Source organism: Osmerus eperlanus, chromosome 23 (genome assembly GCF_963692335.1).
Source record: "Osmerus eperlanus chromosome 23, fOsmEpe2.1, whole genome shotgun sequence".
Lineage (NCBI taxonomy): Eukaryota > Metazoa > Chordata > Actinopteri > Osmeriformes > Osmeridae > Osmerus > Osmerus eperlanus.
Window position 1 is genome coordinate 3,357,346 of NC_085040.1, and position 15,564 is coordinate 3,372,909.

Below are 15,564 nucleotides of genomic sequence, written 5' to 3' on the forward strand. Positions count from 1 at the left end.
AATAATTGGACCTAGGTTATGACAGTCAGGTATAGTATGCAGTGTGTGTGTACGTAGCCTATGTGAAAGGGAGGGAGATAGATTGAGACGAAGTTGTATAAATGTTGTCTATAAATGTTACTCTTAGCCCGGTCCGGAAGAAAATCCTTTTGTAGGCTACTCGGTCCCGGCAATGGACTCCGGTCGGAATGAAAATGAGATATCTGCAAACCGGGTACACTTATCTCTAGTGAGTAATGTATTTGGAGAGGTGTCCCTGAGAGCGGCTGGAGCGGCGGCGTTAACGGACAGAGGAGGAAGAACGGCCTTGCGGGGAGATATATCGATGCAGACGTTTTCCGAGCCCATTACCAGGACGTGTAGCGCCCAAACAACCCCGCCGGGTGGATTTCGCGCCGGACGCGTGACGTGATCTAAATGAAATGCACTCTGGTTTTCCACGGAGGCTGTCTATAAATCATAGCCCCCACCTCTTTCACCCCGACGTTGGCCACATGGAGGTGTATAAATTCGTTATGTAGTCTATTTTCTCCAGCCATCCTCTCCACAGGGAGACTGATACAGACAGTGGACACTACAGGTGGCCTGTTACAGATGAGAAGAAGTTTGGGTTGAATCATGACTCATCATTGAAAGTAACTATTGGGCGCGGTAGAGGTTGTTTTTTCCCAGCACCATTGGTCTACTGTAAATATATGGCAGGTTCAATCATAATGGGATATAGTTGAATCAGCTGTAGCAGGAAAACAGCTCTGGGGCCCCATTTATTTTTCTCATTTCTTTTCGACTGCATCACCTTCAATGTTCCATTGCAGTGAGGTTAATAATTTATCAACAATTTTAGACTGGTGTGGTTTTTTGCGGTGGTTTGGACAGAGCCAGCCATAGAGACATTTCTCCCTGGCTCTGGGTTTGGAGTCTCAAGTCGAAATGCTTCTGAACCTGGCCTATTAGCCAACCGTTTGTCGGGTACTGTTAAGTGCCAGTGACCTCTAGTGGTAGTAACAAATACGTGAAGCTTATGCTAGCTAGGTCATCTGTAGTACTAAATGAAATTTTGCAAGTAATATGCTTGGGTGGGAAACTCGCATAGGCTACATCGCCCAAACGTTTAGATAAGTTGTAGGTAAATCATTCAATATTTCAAATTTAAATGGCAATGATCTGCGAATTTGCAATTTCACACGATTGATATAGTTAGGTTAAATGCCATCAGCTGCGTAATTAGCTAGAGAACAAGCTTCTTTGTTTGACCACGTGGTAGCTAATGATGTAGGGCAAGCGGAAGTGAGACGCGCTCAGCTAGAACTTGTAGTAGAAAGCTTCTTTTAGAAGCTATTTCTCCCTTGCCCCCCCCCCCCCCCCCAACCTGCTGCTATAAGCAGATTTTAGAGCACAAGCTTCTACTTTATTGTTATTGTCAATTCTACGTTAACGTTATTGTTTAGTCAATTCTACGACTGTTAAAGGTAAGTATGTTACTAGTTGGAGGCAACGGGGGACGGGTTGTTTCCATCCTTATTCTATAAGTATAACTTATTTTAGAGTTCTCTTCCCCTGGAACAGATTTCATGTTCCAAATGAGGGGGTGTTAAATTTTATCAGCAGAGTGGTGCTGCTGACGATGCGTATGAAGGAGGCTGACGACTTCTCTCATTATAGGACATTTATTTCAGAACAATGAAATGTGGCCATCTGCCAGTTGGGTTGATCGCGAACGAACTTTTTAAAGTAAAGACGTTACGCATAAAAATGTCCATGTACGGGAAGTCCATTAGATCACAATACAATACATGAACATTCATCACATTAATTATTGTGTGCTCTTGCGCCCTCTTGTGTCGCTAAGAGTAAATCATATTTACAGTCATGTAACCTGAGAACATAAAAAATAGGCTTACATTTTAACACCCCCACTTGTACTCAGGTTGGTAACACAAAAAACACCAAAACAAGTTAAACAAATGTGTACCTTTGGCTTACACATATTAGTCACCAAAAAGAGGACCTGCAAACTTTCCCAGTTTGAACTTGCTGACAGGCTTCGTCATCACATCAGCGACCATTTCATCAGTAGCACAATACATTAAATTCACCTTACCCTCATTCACAGTAGACCTAATAAAGTGATACCTAATGTCTATGTGTTTACAACGCTTTCTATTTACAGGATTTCTGGCAAGAGCAATCGTCCCCTGATTGTCTTCGTGTATTACCATTTGTGTGTATTGGTAACCATCCATATTCTCCAGTAATTGTTCTAGGTAAAGGCATTCCTGAACAGTAGAAGCAAGTGCCATATACTCTGCTTCGCATGTGGAAAGTGCAACAGTAGGTTGCTTCTTAGACTTCCATGAAACAAGTGCACTGTTTTCACTAAGACTAACACAGTATCCCGAGGTACTGCGGCGATCACTGATATCAGTCGCCCAGTCTGCATCACTGTAGGCTTTTATACCAAGATTCTCAGTGCTTCTCCTAAAGGTTAAACCTTTGCCTGCTGTACCTTTAAGGTATCGCAGGACATGCTTCACAGTAACCCATTGCTCCTCTGTAGGCTCGGCTAGGTACTGTGACAACCTGCTCACCACAAAACTCAGATCAGGCCTACTGCAGGTCGTCAGGTATATCAGACTGCCCACGGCCTCTCTGTACATCCTGATATCTGTCATTTTAACGGCATCATTACTGTATTCCAGCTTTTGCTCACAAGGAGTATCTCTCACCCTGCATTCTGACATGTTGAAACGCTGTAGAATTTTGTTAATGTACTTCTCTTGTGACATCTTAATGCATCCATCAGAAAAATCAAAATCAATACCAAGAAAATGTTTGAGTTGCCCCAAATCTTTCATCTTGAATTGCTCTGCAAGCATCCCTTTCACCCTTTTCAGTTTTCCTTCATCGCTTGCAGCAATGATCAAGTCATCGACCCACACAATTATGATTAATTTCCCTTCTTTAGACTCTTGGGAATAAACACAGTTGTCAGCTTGGTTTTGTGTGAAACCATTTTCAGTTAAGCAATCATGTAAAACCCTGTTCCAGTTTCTTCCAGACTGTTTGAGACCATAAAGCGATTTTTCTAGCCTATAGACTACACCCTCTTTTTCTTCATAGCCCTCTGGTGGATTGATGTAGATTTCGTGGTCGATGGGGGCGTGTAAGAACGCGGTTTTCACGTCCATTTGGTGGACCAGTAAATTTTCCTGCACTGCCTTCTGTATCACAATTCTAACACTGGTTAGATCTGCTGTAGGTGAAAACGTTTCCCCATAGTCTACCCCCATTTTCTGGCTGTAGCCCTTGGCGACAAATCGAGCCTTGTACTGGTCATTCCCATCTACACCAGACTTGATTGCGTAAACCCACCTACCCCCCACTGGTTTCTTGCCCACGGGTAGTGTTGTCGGGGTAAAGGTTTTATTCTCATTTAGAGACTGGATTTCCTCATTCATTGCTTTTCTCCATTCTTTTGAATTGTCTGACTGCATTGCTTCACCATAAGTTTGCGGAATGCCATAAACTGCTCTGCAGCAGTAGTCTACTGTGACATGCATCCCGTCACTATCACTGTCTTCTCTCACGAAGTCGTCTAGGTAATTAGGTGCCCTCCTTTCTCTAGTTGGATACCGCCTACTCTCAGGATCGACGCTTGTAACAGTTTCATTATGCTCAGTAGACTCATTTGCTGCCCTTGGACTATCGCAATGTGGACTTTTACCGGGTTCATTTTGCTCTAGAGCCTTTTCTGCACTCCTGTTGACCCCCTGCGTCCCCCTAGTCCTGACTCTGTGCCCCACACTGTCATCATTTAGATCTGGCTCATCTGTCTGTGTTTGTTTTTCTGCAGCTGTTTTGCTCACAAATTTCACCAGCCTGTGTTTTTGCACTTTGTTTGTATCTGGGTGGTACACCAAATACGCTGGGCTATTTTTATCGTACCCCACAAAACGCCCCTGATCACACCTGGAGTCAAGCTTTCCCTTTTCCTGCTTATAGTTGTAGCAAACAGACCCGAATCGTTGCATTCTGGACACATTGGGCTTTTTGTTTGTCAACATCTCGTAAGGAGTCAGCCCTGTGCGCTTGTTCAAGCATCTGTTGCGTACCGTTGCTGCTGTTTGTACTGCGTAGTGCCAAAGGTGTTTTGGTAACTCACTTTCAATTAGCATGCACCTGCCCATCTCGAAAAGAGTACGCCACCCACGTTCTGCTGTTCCATTTTGGTGTGGTGAGTACGGAGCTGTCGTCTCATGCCTAATTTTGCTTTTCCTCAGCAGCGCCTGGAACTCACCACCTGTGAACTCAGTTCCATTATCAGATCGCACACACTTCACCTTCCCATAAGGGGATACATCTGCAAGGAATTTTTCAGTTGACTGCACTGCGTCACTCTTTTTCTTTAGAAAGTAAACAAATACTGCATTTGAGTAGTCATCGGTGAAAGACTGTGCATATTTGTACCCATCTAATGACTCAGTGGCTATTGGACCTGCAAGATCTGTGTGTATCATTTCTAAAGGAGCCTTTGCTCTGGCATCGGGGTTCCTATTTCTAGTTTGTGTAAACTTCCCTTGAATACACACCTCACACTCTTGCTCAGGCTTGCTCATTTTTCCCTTGATCTGCATACCATCAACAACATCATGTAACCTAAGCACATCATCATAATTACAGTGGCCTAGTATCTCATGCCATGCTTGGATGTCGTGGGTTGCATTACACTTATCATCAGTTGACTCAATCTCAGTGTGCAGGTAGTACAACCTGCCACACACATGAATGTCAAACCTGGTACCATATCTGGTTATCAAGACATCATTGTCTTCTTTGAAGACGACTGTGGACCCATTCGTGGTTGCTGCCTTCACCGAGAAAATGTTCTGCGGGTACGACGGCACATACAGAGCGTCCAACAGTTTTGCATTGCACCGCCGTCCACTGCTGTCGATGAGGGTAACCACTGCCGTGCCTCTCCGCTGAGCGACGCCGCTGCATCTGGTCCCATCAGCCAACTCGACGCTGTGAGTCTCCGGCCTGAAGGTGCTGTCGAAACTTGTGAACAAGGCGATGTCGTTGATGATATGGGATGTGGCCCCGGTGTCCACCATCAGGCCCCTTTCCTGGATGGTGCGCGCCGGCTTCCGCTGGTCACTGGCCCGTCCGTCCGCCATCTTGAACGCTAAGTCCTCCTTTACCTCAGCATTCTCCGACACTTTGCTCACGCCGTCCCTTCGGTCTCTGTTTTTGTCTTTTCGTCTGCATGTCGCGTCCCTGTGTGTTTCACTTTTGCAAACACTACACCACGTCTTCTGTCGACACGCTCTCGCTCGGTGCCCCTTGGTCCCGCACTTGAAGCACACCATCTCGCTGTCGTCTTTGCCCGGTCCATGTGCGCTGCTACTGGGAGGTCGCCGTCCGGTTCTCCCCTGGGTCTTCATCACGCTGTCATCGTTCGACCCGGTTGCTCTGATGTTCTCGGTTTCCTCGAAACTCCGCAATTTGGTCTTGAAGTCAGCAAATGTGATGTTTTCGTAGGTGTGCGCCACATGAATTGCGAATGGCTTGAAGCTCTCTGGCAATCCCTTCAGCACCATAGCCACCAGCAAACTGTCCCCCAGCGTTTCTCCCGCGCTTCTCAGGGCAGTTATGGCGGTCTCTGCTCTAATGATATAGTCCATTACACTTTCGCCGATGGACTTTTGAAGTGAGGTCAGCGTGTTGTACAAACTAATTATACGAGGCTTTCCCTTCCCTGCATAATAGTCTCTCAGAATATTTAATGCTTTTCTGCCATCATCTTGCGCATCTCTCATTACCAGAGACAGACTTTTGTCATCTAGCAGTAGGATCAACTCTGCATACGCGTCCGCATTTTTCTCAGGATCTGCTGCTTTTTCAGCTTCTTCTACTGGCTCATTCAACACAGTGTTTTTCAGCCCTAATAAACGAAAGTGTCCCAACAATTTAGTTTCCCAAACTTCATACTTTGCTTCGTCGCCGTCGAATACCAGTTGATGTAGCCTGCTGCTACTTGCCCTTCGTTGCTCTGCCATGCTAGCTTGCCCCTCTTCTCAGGTTAGCAGCCTTCCTCAGCACGCGATCCGTTGCAACTTTCTTGGCTTTCGTCGACTATCTTCTCCTTCAAACGTCTCCTGGGCCCATAACCTTTTAAATTTTATCAGCAGAGTGGTGCTGCTGACGATGCGTATGAAGGAGGCTGACGACTTCTCTCATTATAGGACATTTATTTCAGAACAATGAAATGTGGCCATCTGCCAGTTGGGTTGATCGCGAACGAACTTTTTAAAGTAAAGACGTTACGCATAAAAATGTCCATGTACGGGAAGTCCATTAGATCACAATACAATACATGAACATTCATCACATTAATTATTGTGTGCTCTTGCGCCCTCTTGTGTCGCTAAGAGTAAATCATATTTACAGTCATGTAACCTGAGAACATAAAAAATAGGCTTACATTTTAACAGGGGGGCTGTCGCTGTCTTGGTGTGTGGGGTTGCATCAAATTCCCCTTTTTTGCTCTGTTAAATTGCTGCACCAGTCCACACTTGACCGGTGGGGATCTCATTCTATTATGACTGTAACTGTTAGCTGCTCCTGGCATTCTCTAATCCCTGCTCTCCTCTCTCTGTCCCCCCCACACACATCCCTTGTGGTGTGGGGGGTTTGAGTTGTCAGCACCTGCCTGGTCGTCGGTCAGCCAACGCTGGACCTGGTCGCGAGTCTCCCGGTCCTGTCCTACATCTATAAAGTTGAACAATGGATTTTGGTGTTTTAAAAACCCATCGACACTGTATGACTATGTTTAGCCTGTGTTCTGCTCCTCTCTCTCACCAACCGTCTCTGGAGGAGGGGATCCCTCTCTGAATTGCTTCTCCCAAGGTTTCTTCCATTTTTTTTCTCCTGTTGAGAGTTTTTTGGGAGTTTTTCCTTGTCTTCCTTGAGGGTTTAGGTTGGTTGAGGGGCAGTTCTATGGGCATATGTGAAGCCCTCTGTGACATGCTTGCGTGTAAAAAGGGCTATACAAATAAATTTGATTTGATTTGACATTGTTTGTCCACATGGTAGCTAATGATGTAGACAGGCTAGCGGAAGTGAGACGCGCTCAGCTAGAACTTCTAGAAGCAAATCGCATTGTTTTCTCGACCCCCCCCCCCCCCCCCCCATCTTATAACTATAAGCAGACCTTAATCAAAGCCATGAAAAATGTGACGCACAGACAGACCATCCAACTTCTGCACAATAAGTTTGTGGATGTCCTTGGTGGCTCAGGTGAGTAGGTTCGATGATAAGTGGCATTATTCACGAAAAGGTCGTATGATGACAGGATCCTCGATGTGGCTTTATTGCTGTTCAAAGGCTACTACATCCCAACGTATTGTATGCACTCAGCCAGTAAACATGTAAGCATTGATTTTTCTAATCAGGATGTATCCTCAAGGCTAACGTTTTGTGTGCATGGTCACGTGGGTGGATGTTCCAGTGCAACGCTCGATGTACAAAGACCTTATCTTGCTGCTTCAAAAGGACAAGTACCTGACCCCAGCTGCACAGCTGAAGTCCAAGGTAGGCCCTTTAACAAGTTCCGAGCGACTGCAAAATTTTTGTAGTGATGGATGGTTGTGGAGGAGGGAGGGGGGGGGGTGGGACGACACGACACACACACGCACAATGTGGAAGGATACTAGGAAGGTGATAATATTGAGTCACCCTTTCCTCTGTTCAACCTTTCTCCCATTCTCAGTTTTCTCTGTCTTGGTGGCCAAGGGGAGAGGTCTGTTTTGAGCAAGATCGCTTGGTGGAGGGGGGGGGGGGGGGGGGGGGCAATTGACTTCCTGACACGCATCTACTCACCGTACTTGCAGAGCATCCTGTCAGACCTCCGCCACGGCCTCAAAACTGATGTCATCCTCGTCAACTCCTGTATCTGGGACATCTCCAGGTAGGTGTTTCGCACTTCACCCGAACATACCTTTTCTACTGAACTCTGTTCAGCTCTGCTCTGCCGGTCTGTTTAATCCTTTTTGATGTGAGTGAGTGAGAATCAAAAAGGACAGGAGGGAAGGTCTGACTGCAGACTCCAGAAGTCTACAGATCTAAGCTCAACAGATCTTTGCGAAAGTTAGTCAGTCACTGTCTTTAAAGTTTTCTCGTGAATGTTTGATTTCCATGATGAAATAAAAGTTTTTCTTCCTTTCGTAGATGTAGCTCAGCTTATTTGACTGCATTTGCTGTCCTTGCAGATCTTTCCCCTGCCACCACTAGTTTCTATTGGACTTGATTAAAGTTTGGTCTTCCTCTCTCTGACAGTAAGGGAGAAGGAGAGATGAAAGTGATTCATTATGTAGAGGGAGTGAATGGAATCCCACAACCAGGTGGAGATGGGGGTGGGGGTGAAGATGGAGGGGGGGGCGGATGGGGGGGGATGGGATGGGGGATTTATAACAGTCAGCTAGCAAGACGTGATTGGAGAAAATCAAGAGCGAATCAAATGAGATACCCTCCACTCGTTTCTGCACCACAATATTCTCTAGCTAAGGGGATAAATATTGAATGTGTGGATTAGCCATGGGGTATAGAAAGTGTGAGCAGTGCTTTTCCATCTGCTCCTTTTCAATAGATCTTTGCTGACTCATTAAAACCTACATCGATTTGTTTCGTGTCATCGTACACTATATTGCCAAAAGTATTTGCTCGTCCGCCTTCACACGCATGTGAACTTGAGTGACATCCCATTCGGAAACCATAGGATTTAATATGATGTCGGGCCCATGCACCCTTTGCAGCTTCAACTCTTCCAGGAAGGCTTTCCACAAGGTTTAGGGGTGTGTTTATGGGCATTTGACCATTCTTCCAGAAGTGCATTTGTGAAGTCAGACAGATGTTGGACAAGAAGGCCTGGCTCGCAGTCTCCGCTCTACTTCATCCTTAAGGTGTTCTGTCGGGTTGAGGTCAGGACTCTGTGCAGGCCAGTCAAGTTCTTCCACACCAAACTCACTCATCCATGTCTTTATGGTCCTTGCTTTGTGCACCTGAATTCAATGATTTGGATAGCTGAGTGTATACTTTTGGCAATATAGTGTAGGTTGTCGATTCATCATTTGACGTAATCTTCCTGTGACTCAGCACTATTGATTAGCATTACCTACAATGCTGATGGTTGGTTTTTGCAATGCTGTTTTGTGGTGTTTGTTTGCTGTCTGAGTGTCTGATCTTGTGGAACCTGGCCATGCCTCTGGGCCAGGCAAATTCAACAATATTTTTTCACAGGATATTTCAAAATCAATAATCTATCAATATTACTTGCACTTGAATAGGACAAATAGAAATGGAAAACAGCTAATTAGTAGAGAGGATGATAACCACACTGTAAAGAAAATATGTAATTTTAACAGTGAGAGGCAGTAAAGTTGCAACAGTAAAAAACTGTTCATTATAAAACATGAAATAACTGTTGAATTAACAGATAAGTACTATTAATGTGAATTCAAGAAGTTTGCTAACTTTTGCATTATTTCTTTGTAAAAACTACATTGTTTTACCGTGAAAACAGCGGTAAGTACACAAAAAACCTAAACGGCAAATCACTGTTTACTACAGATGAATGCAGTTAGAACAGTTTTTACCCTTTTTTGTTTTTTCACAATACATCACAATGATATCGTCAACTAGAACATGTGTGTACCTTAAATAGAAATTTTACGCCAGCACAAAAAAGACTGTTTCCCTGGTAACAATTAAGTCAGGATTTTCCACACCGTAGTTACAGTACGCAAGGGGAATTTATCTTTAATTTGTGCTTTCTTTTATTCTTGCAGCCTACGTCATGCGCTGTGGAACTCTCGACGGATGGACACCTGTGGAGAAGGCCAGGGTCAAAAAAGCCTTGATCAACATGCCGTCTGAGGGTCGAAAATACAGATATACATTCTTTATATGTTAAGTTAAGATTTTTCTTCTGTTAATGTTCAGCGTCCACTAAAAGTTATGTTTTTGCTCAGATATACTGTATATAAGGATTCAGAGATGGACCTTTCTGTCAAAGAGATCATTTTTGTTTAACATTAAATAAAGGGTCCCTTTGTTTAAGTATTTGTTGAATATCTAAATATATATGACTCATATATTGCTCAATATTAGCTCTGGTACTGTTAATTTTCTTTCCTAATGAGCACAAAATGAGCCATTAATGAGACTGAGCATGTTATTTCCATCAAGTCTCAACTATGACTCCTGCTTATGTTGCAGTGAAATGTCCTAGTGAAATTTAGGAGCAACACTTGAGAAATGTTTCAGACAAAATGGAAATTAAAACGAGGCTGAACTGAGTCACAGTTTTGTCTCCTGAGCTGTAGAATAGCAACCTTTGAGCAATAACATTTTCCTCTGGGATAGCCTCGTTTCTCATGCTTGCAATCAACAGTTGGTGATTGACTGCTTGTCCTGTGTGTGCCTGTAGAAGGGGATCCCTCCTGTTGTTTCCCTGTGGATGGACTCAGAATGAGGGCCCCTCGTTCATGCGGGGTGAGTCAATACCCCTCTCCACAGACGGCACCTCACCGCTACGAAGGTACAGATAATTAGCCTAATTTCACACCGTTTCTTTCTCCTAAACCACAAAACTAGCTACATCTCTATCCAAGAATATTTACTGTTTTATTTTCCCTTTGAGTGTTAAAAAAAAAAAAAAATATATATATATAAAAAAAAAAAAAAGCACCCGCAATCACTCTAACCATTTGGTGATTGCTTGAGTGTACAGAAGCAATCACCCCCTCATTCACATGCCACAGCTAGCCTAGCAGCAGAATACACCACAAACCAGGATCAACATCTGATTCTCGATCTTCTAAGAGCTCCTGAAAACGGTCTTGAATTAGCATGCTAATAGCAGACGCAGCTGCATTTAGTCGATACGTCTGCCCGGTGCCCATCTTTCGACACCTCCTTCAACCCTAACCAGGGATTGAGGGAGTAATCTACATATTCGTTGTGCAGTACACAGGGATATATATTTCTGATGTCTGACAGTAAAATGCATGAAACAATCAAATTATTAGATTGCATACAGAAGAACAGAAATCTTCATGTAGGGTGTCTGTGAGGTGGATATGTAAAATGTGTAGATTTGTTTCCATGTGTATGATACGTCGTTTTTTCGAACTGTTTGTCCCACACACATGCTGCCCGTTTACCTTGACCGTGAGATCTGAATCGGTCAAATAAGTTTCACATTCTTGCCCAACAGTTCAAATTCAAAATAACACAAAAGGGCGTACATTTAGAGATGTTGCTTGTCTTCCTCTGTCCTCAGCACCACCTATGCTACAGGAAGGACCCGCCCACTTCTACAGAGAGCAGGAGTGGTCACATGACAATGGTCTTGGCTCACGTTACCACAACCACTTCCATCGGCCCCCTGCGCCCCCCCCCCCCCCTCAATGACATGCACCAGCCTCATCGGTTCACCGGCTATCCAGGGCACCAGAACGTTAATGGTGGGCGTGTCTGCCTGTTTGTCTGCCTGTTTGTCTGCCTGTTTGTCTGCCTGCGGGTGGTGGTGGGTGGGGTAACAGCACAGTATGTGTATTTGAGGGAGCACAGGAGCGAATAAATATGGAGATGTGTTCACTTAAATGTGCACTTACTCACAAGCACACCCGCAACAGGACCAATAATGCACTTTAAGGCTGAATCCCAATACTCTTGTCTTACCCTTACCCCTAGCCCTTAGTTTACCCCTAGCCCTTAGTTTACCCCTAGCCCTTAGTTTACCCCTAGCCCTTAGTTTACCCCTAGCCCTTAGTTTACCCCTAGCCCTTAGTTTACCCCTAGCCCTTAGTTTACCCCTAGCCCTTAGTTTACCCCTAGCCCTTAGTTTACCCCTAGCCCTTAGTTTACCCCTACCCCTTACCCCTAGCCCTTAGTTTACCCCTAGCCCTTAGTTTACCCCTAGCCCTTAGTTTACCCCTACCCCTTACCCCTAGCCCTTAGTTTACCCCTAGCCCTTAGTTTACCCCTAGCCCTTAGTTTACCCCTACCCCTTACCCCTAGCCCTTAGTTTACCCCTAGCCCTTAGTTTACCCCTAGCCCTTAGTTTACCCCTTACCCCTAGCCCTTAGTTTACCCCTAGCCCTTAGTTTACCCCTTACCCCTAGCCCTTATTTTACCCCTAGCCCTTAGTTTACCCCTAGCCCTTAGTTTACCCCTAGCCCTTAGTTTACCCCTAGCCCTTAGTTTACCCCTTACCCCTAGCCCTTAGTTTACCCCTAGCCCTTAGTTTACCCCTTACCCCTAGCCCTTAGTTTACCCCTAGCCCTTAGTTTACCCCTACCCCTTACCCCTAGCCCTTAGTTTACCCCTAGCCCTTAGTTTACCCCTAGCCCTTAGTTTACCCCTAGCCCTTAGTTTACCCCTAGCCCTTAGTTTACCCCTAGCCCTTAGTTTACCCCTTACCCCTAGCCCTTAGTTTACCCCTAGCCCTTAGTTTACCCCTAGCCCTTAGTTTACCCCTAGCCCTTAGTTTACCCCTTACCCCTAGCCCTTAGTTTACCCCTAGCCCTTAGTTTACCCCTTACCCCTAGCCCTTAGTTTACCCCTAGCCCTTAGTTTACCCCTACCCCTTACCCCTAGCCCTTAGTTTACCCCTAGCCCTTAGTTTACCCCTAGCCCTTAGTTTACCCCTAGCCCTTAGTTTACCCCTAGCCCTTAGTTTACCCCTTACCCCTAGCCCTTAGTTTACCCCTAGCCCTTAGTTTACCCCTAGCCCTTAGTTTACCCCTTACCCCTAGCCCTTAGTTTACCCCTAGCCCTTAGTTTACCCCTAGCCCTTAGTTTACCCCTAGCCCTTAGTTTACCCCTAGCCCTTAGTTTACCCCTAGCCCTTAGTTTACCCCTAGCCCTTAGTTTACCCCTTACCCCTAGCCCTTAGTTTACCCCTTACCCCTAGCCCTTAGTTTACCCCTAGCCCTTAGTTTACCCCTACCCCTTACCCCTAGCCCTTAGTTTACCCCTAGCCCTTAGTTTACCCCTTACCCCTAGCCCTTAGTTTACCCCTAGCCCTTAGTTTACCCCTAGCCCTTAGTTTACCCCTTACCCCTAGCCCTTAGTTTACCCCTAGCCCTTAGTTTACCCCTAGCCCTTAGTTTACCCCTTACCCCTAGCCCTTAGTTTACCCCTAGCCCTTAGTTTACCCCTAGCCCTTAGTTTACCCCTAGCCCTTAGTTTACCCCTAGCCCTTAGTTTACCCCTAGCCCTTAGTTTACCCCTAGCCCTTAGTTTACCCCTTACCCCTAGCCCTTAGTTTACCCCTAGCCCTTAGTTTACCCCTAGCCCTTAGTTTACCCCTAGCCCTTAGTTTACCCCTAGCCCTTAGTTTACCCCTAGCCCTTAGTTTACCCCTAGCCCTTAGTTTACCCCTAGCCCTTAGTTTACCCCTAGCCCTTAGTTTACCCCTAGCCCTTAGTTTACCCCTAGCCCTTAGTTTACCCCTAGCCCTTAGTTTACCCCTAGCCCTTAGTTTACCCCTAGCCCTTAGTTTACCCCTAGCCCTTAGTTTACCCCTAGCCCTTAGTTTACCCCTAGCCCTTACCCCTAGCCCTTAGTTTACCCCTAGCCCTTGTGTCTCGAAACTGAGGAGTAAGGGCTACATAGCCCTATGAAAAGAAATCATAGGAACTGTGATGCTAGCAGATGTCAAGTACAGTGTGTAACACCCATCCACACTCTGGTCCCTGCTCTAGATTTTGGTGGACAGCCTCCCTTCAACCCCCGCACCCCCAGGTCCTACACTCCCCCGGTTCAATGGGCAGGGGAACCTAAGGACATGACATGGAGGCACCACGCCCGTCAGGCCAACGCAAGGGTTCATCCCTACTACACACGCACTCCCCAGGCCACGCACACACACAAGGATGTAAGGTATAATCACTGACATCATTGACCAGACCAAGCCCAGACAAAATGTTTGAAATTATTTATAGAACACTGAGATAAAGAAGATAATCCGCTTTTGCTAACTAATTCTAATTGAAGTATAGTAAATAATAATAATAGTAGGTTATGGAATAAAAATGATTTTGCACTTGAGATATGCAGTGTCACCTAATCTTTTTCATAGTTCTGTCATATTGTATGTGAATACTGACCTTAAGTCATAGGTTTCTGTATATCCCTCCACTTACCTCTTAACCTTCCAAAACACTGAGGAGTTGGAAAAACGTGTTTCCCGCCCCAGCCTCCCTCAAACAGGCCCGCCGTAGCAACCATTAAAGAGCAACGTTATCGTTATTCATATCACCCGAACTATGGAGTGCTCCCTTTACTTGACCAAGCGCCTTGCAAGCCAAACAGGCGACCGCCTTGATATCAGCAAATCAGCCTGTTTCCATGACTGCAAAGTGTGAGGGGGGGGGGGGGGGGATTGGCAAGGTTCCTTTGGGGCTTCAATTATAGCTTATAAATGTCAGACAGAACCTTGACTTCAAGCCACATTAGAGAGGGGGGGGTTCACCAGGGAGTGGGGGCTCATGCCCCGATGTGAGGGGAATAGACCCGGACATATCTGCTCTGCAAGTGTGTGTGTGTGTGAGCGTGTTTAATCATAAATATGTGCACGTGTGAGCTCTTGTATGGCCATTAGACCATGTATGAGATCCTCGCCAAATGACGATTTGTGTAGCTTGTCCTCAATGCATGCTGGCCTTTCACAGTGCGTGTGTGTGGTCATCCGCATGTGCTCATCACCTCGGGGTGTGTGTCGTTAGTTGATAAGGTGGCGGGCCTGTCTGCAATTGGAGTGTGGCGCAGAAATTACCGTGATAGTCAATTAGGCGCCGGTGGTAATTGGTTCTTGATTAAAGTCAGGGCTGATTAATACAGTGAACTGGCCTCTTTTTCTGTTGAGTCTCATCAGAGGGGAAATGTGAGAGAAAGGTAACCTGAGGATGCTTGGCACCCACTCAGACTGCCTCTGAAATATGGAGAAAATTGTTCCATGGAAATGGTCTTTAAATGGCCTTTATTGAACAGTAACTAATCCATGGACTGGTTCGGTCTCTGTTGTTTTATTGACAGGAGGCTTAGCTTATATACAAATGGAAAAATGTAAAATACTTGAATGTGATGTATTATAACATTTAATATTCATAATATCTGCTTTGTAGGCTGATGTGATTCGCAGGAAACGAAAAAGGGTGAAGGCTGGATTTGAACCCAGGCTGTTGCGGTACTGGGTTAGTGTGCAGAGCACGCACACTAACCCAGTGAGCTAACAGGGGAACCCTGCTTTCTTCTGGTTTTCTGACTGCAGTTGGGGTGTAATAACATATATATTACTTAACTGATATCAGTTAAATGAATTATCAATTGGTTTGAGCGAGATTTGAACCAGGGGTAGTGGGGTACTGTGTTTGGCAGTAGACTCGATGGTACACATGCTTATCCAATGAGCCACAGAGGGTTCCTGCAAGCAGGATTGCCTTTATGACACTACTAAATGCCAAAGGACAATGTATGTTTAGTTTCTGCCAATGCCAA

The 15,564-nt window shown here is 45.4% G+C and overlaps 2 long non-coding RNA genes across 2 annotated transcripts; both read left to right on the forward strand.

Annotated features, from left to right (window-relative positions):
• Positions 1–7,258: 7,258 nt before the first annotated feature.
• LOC134009646 (uncharacterized) lies at positions 7,259–7,955 on the forward strand. Its single transcript, XR_009928260.1, has 4 exons — positions 7,259–7,299; positions 7,511–7,593; positions 7,772–7,801; positions 7,893–7,955. It is a non-coding gene; the product is annotated as an uncharacterized LOC134009646 (long non-coding RNA).
• A 2,483-nt stretch (positions 7,956–10,438) lies between these two features.
• Positions 10,439–14,037, forward strand: LOC134009539 (uncharacterized). The gene is made up of 3 exons (XR_009928244.1): positions 10,439–10,597; positions 11,342–11,525; positions 13,770–14,037. It is a non-coding gene; the product is annotated as an uncharacterized LOC134009539 (long non-coding RNA).
• Positions 14,038–15,564: the final 1,527 nt, after the last annotated feature.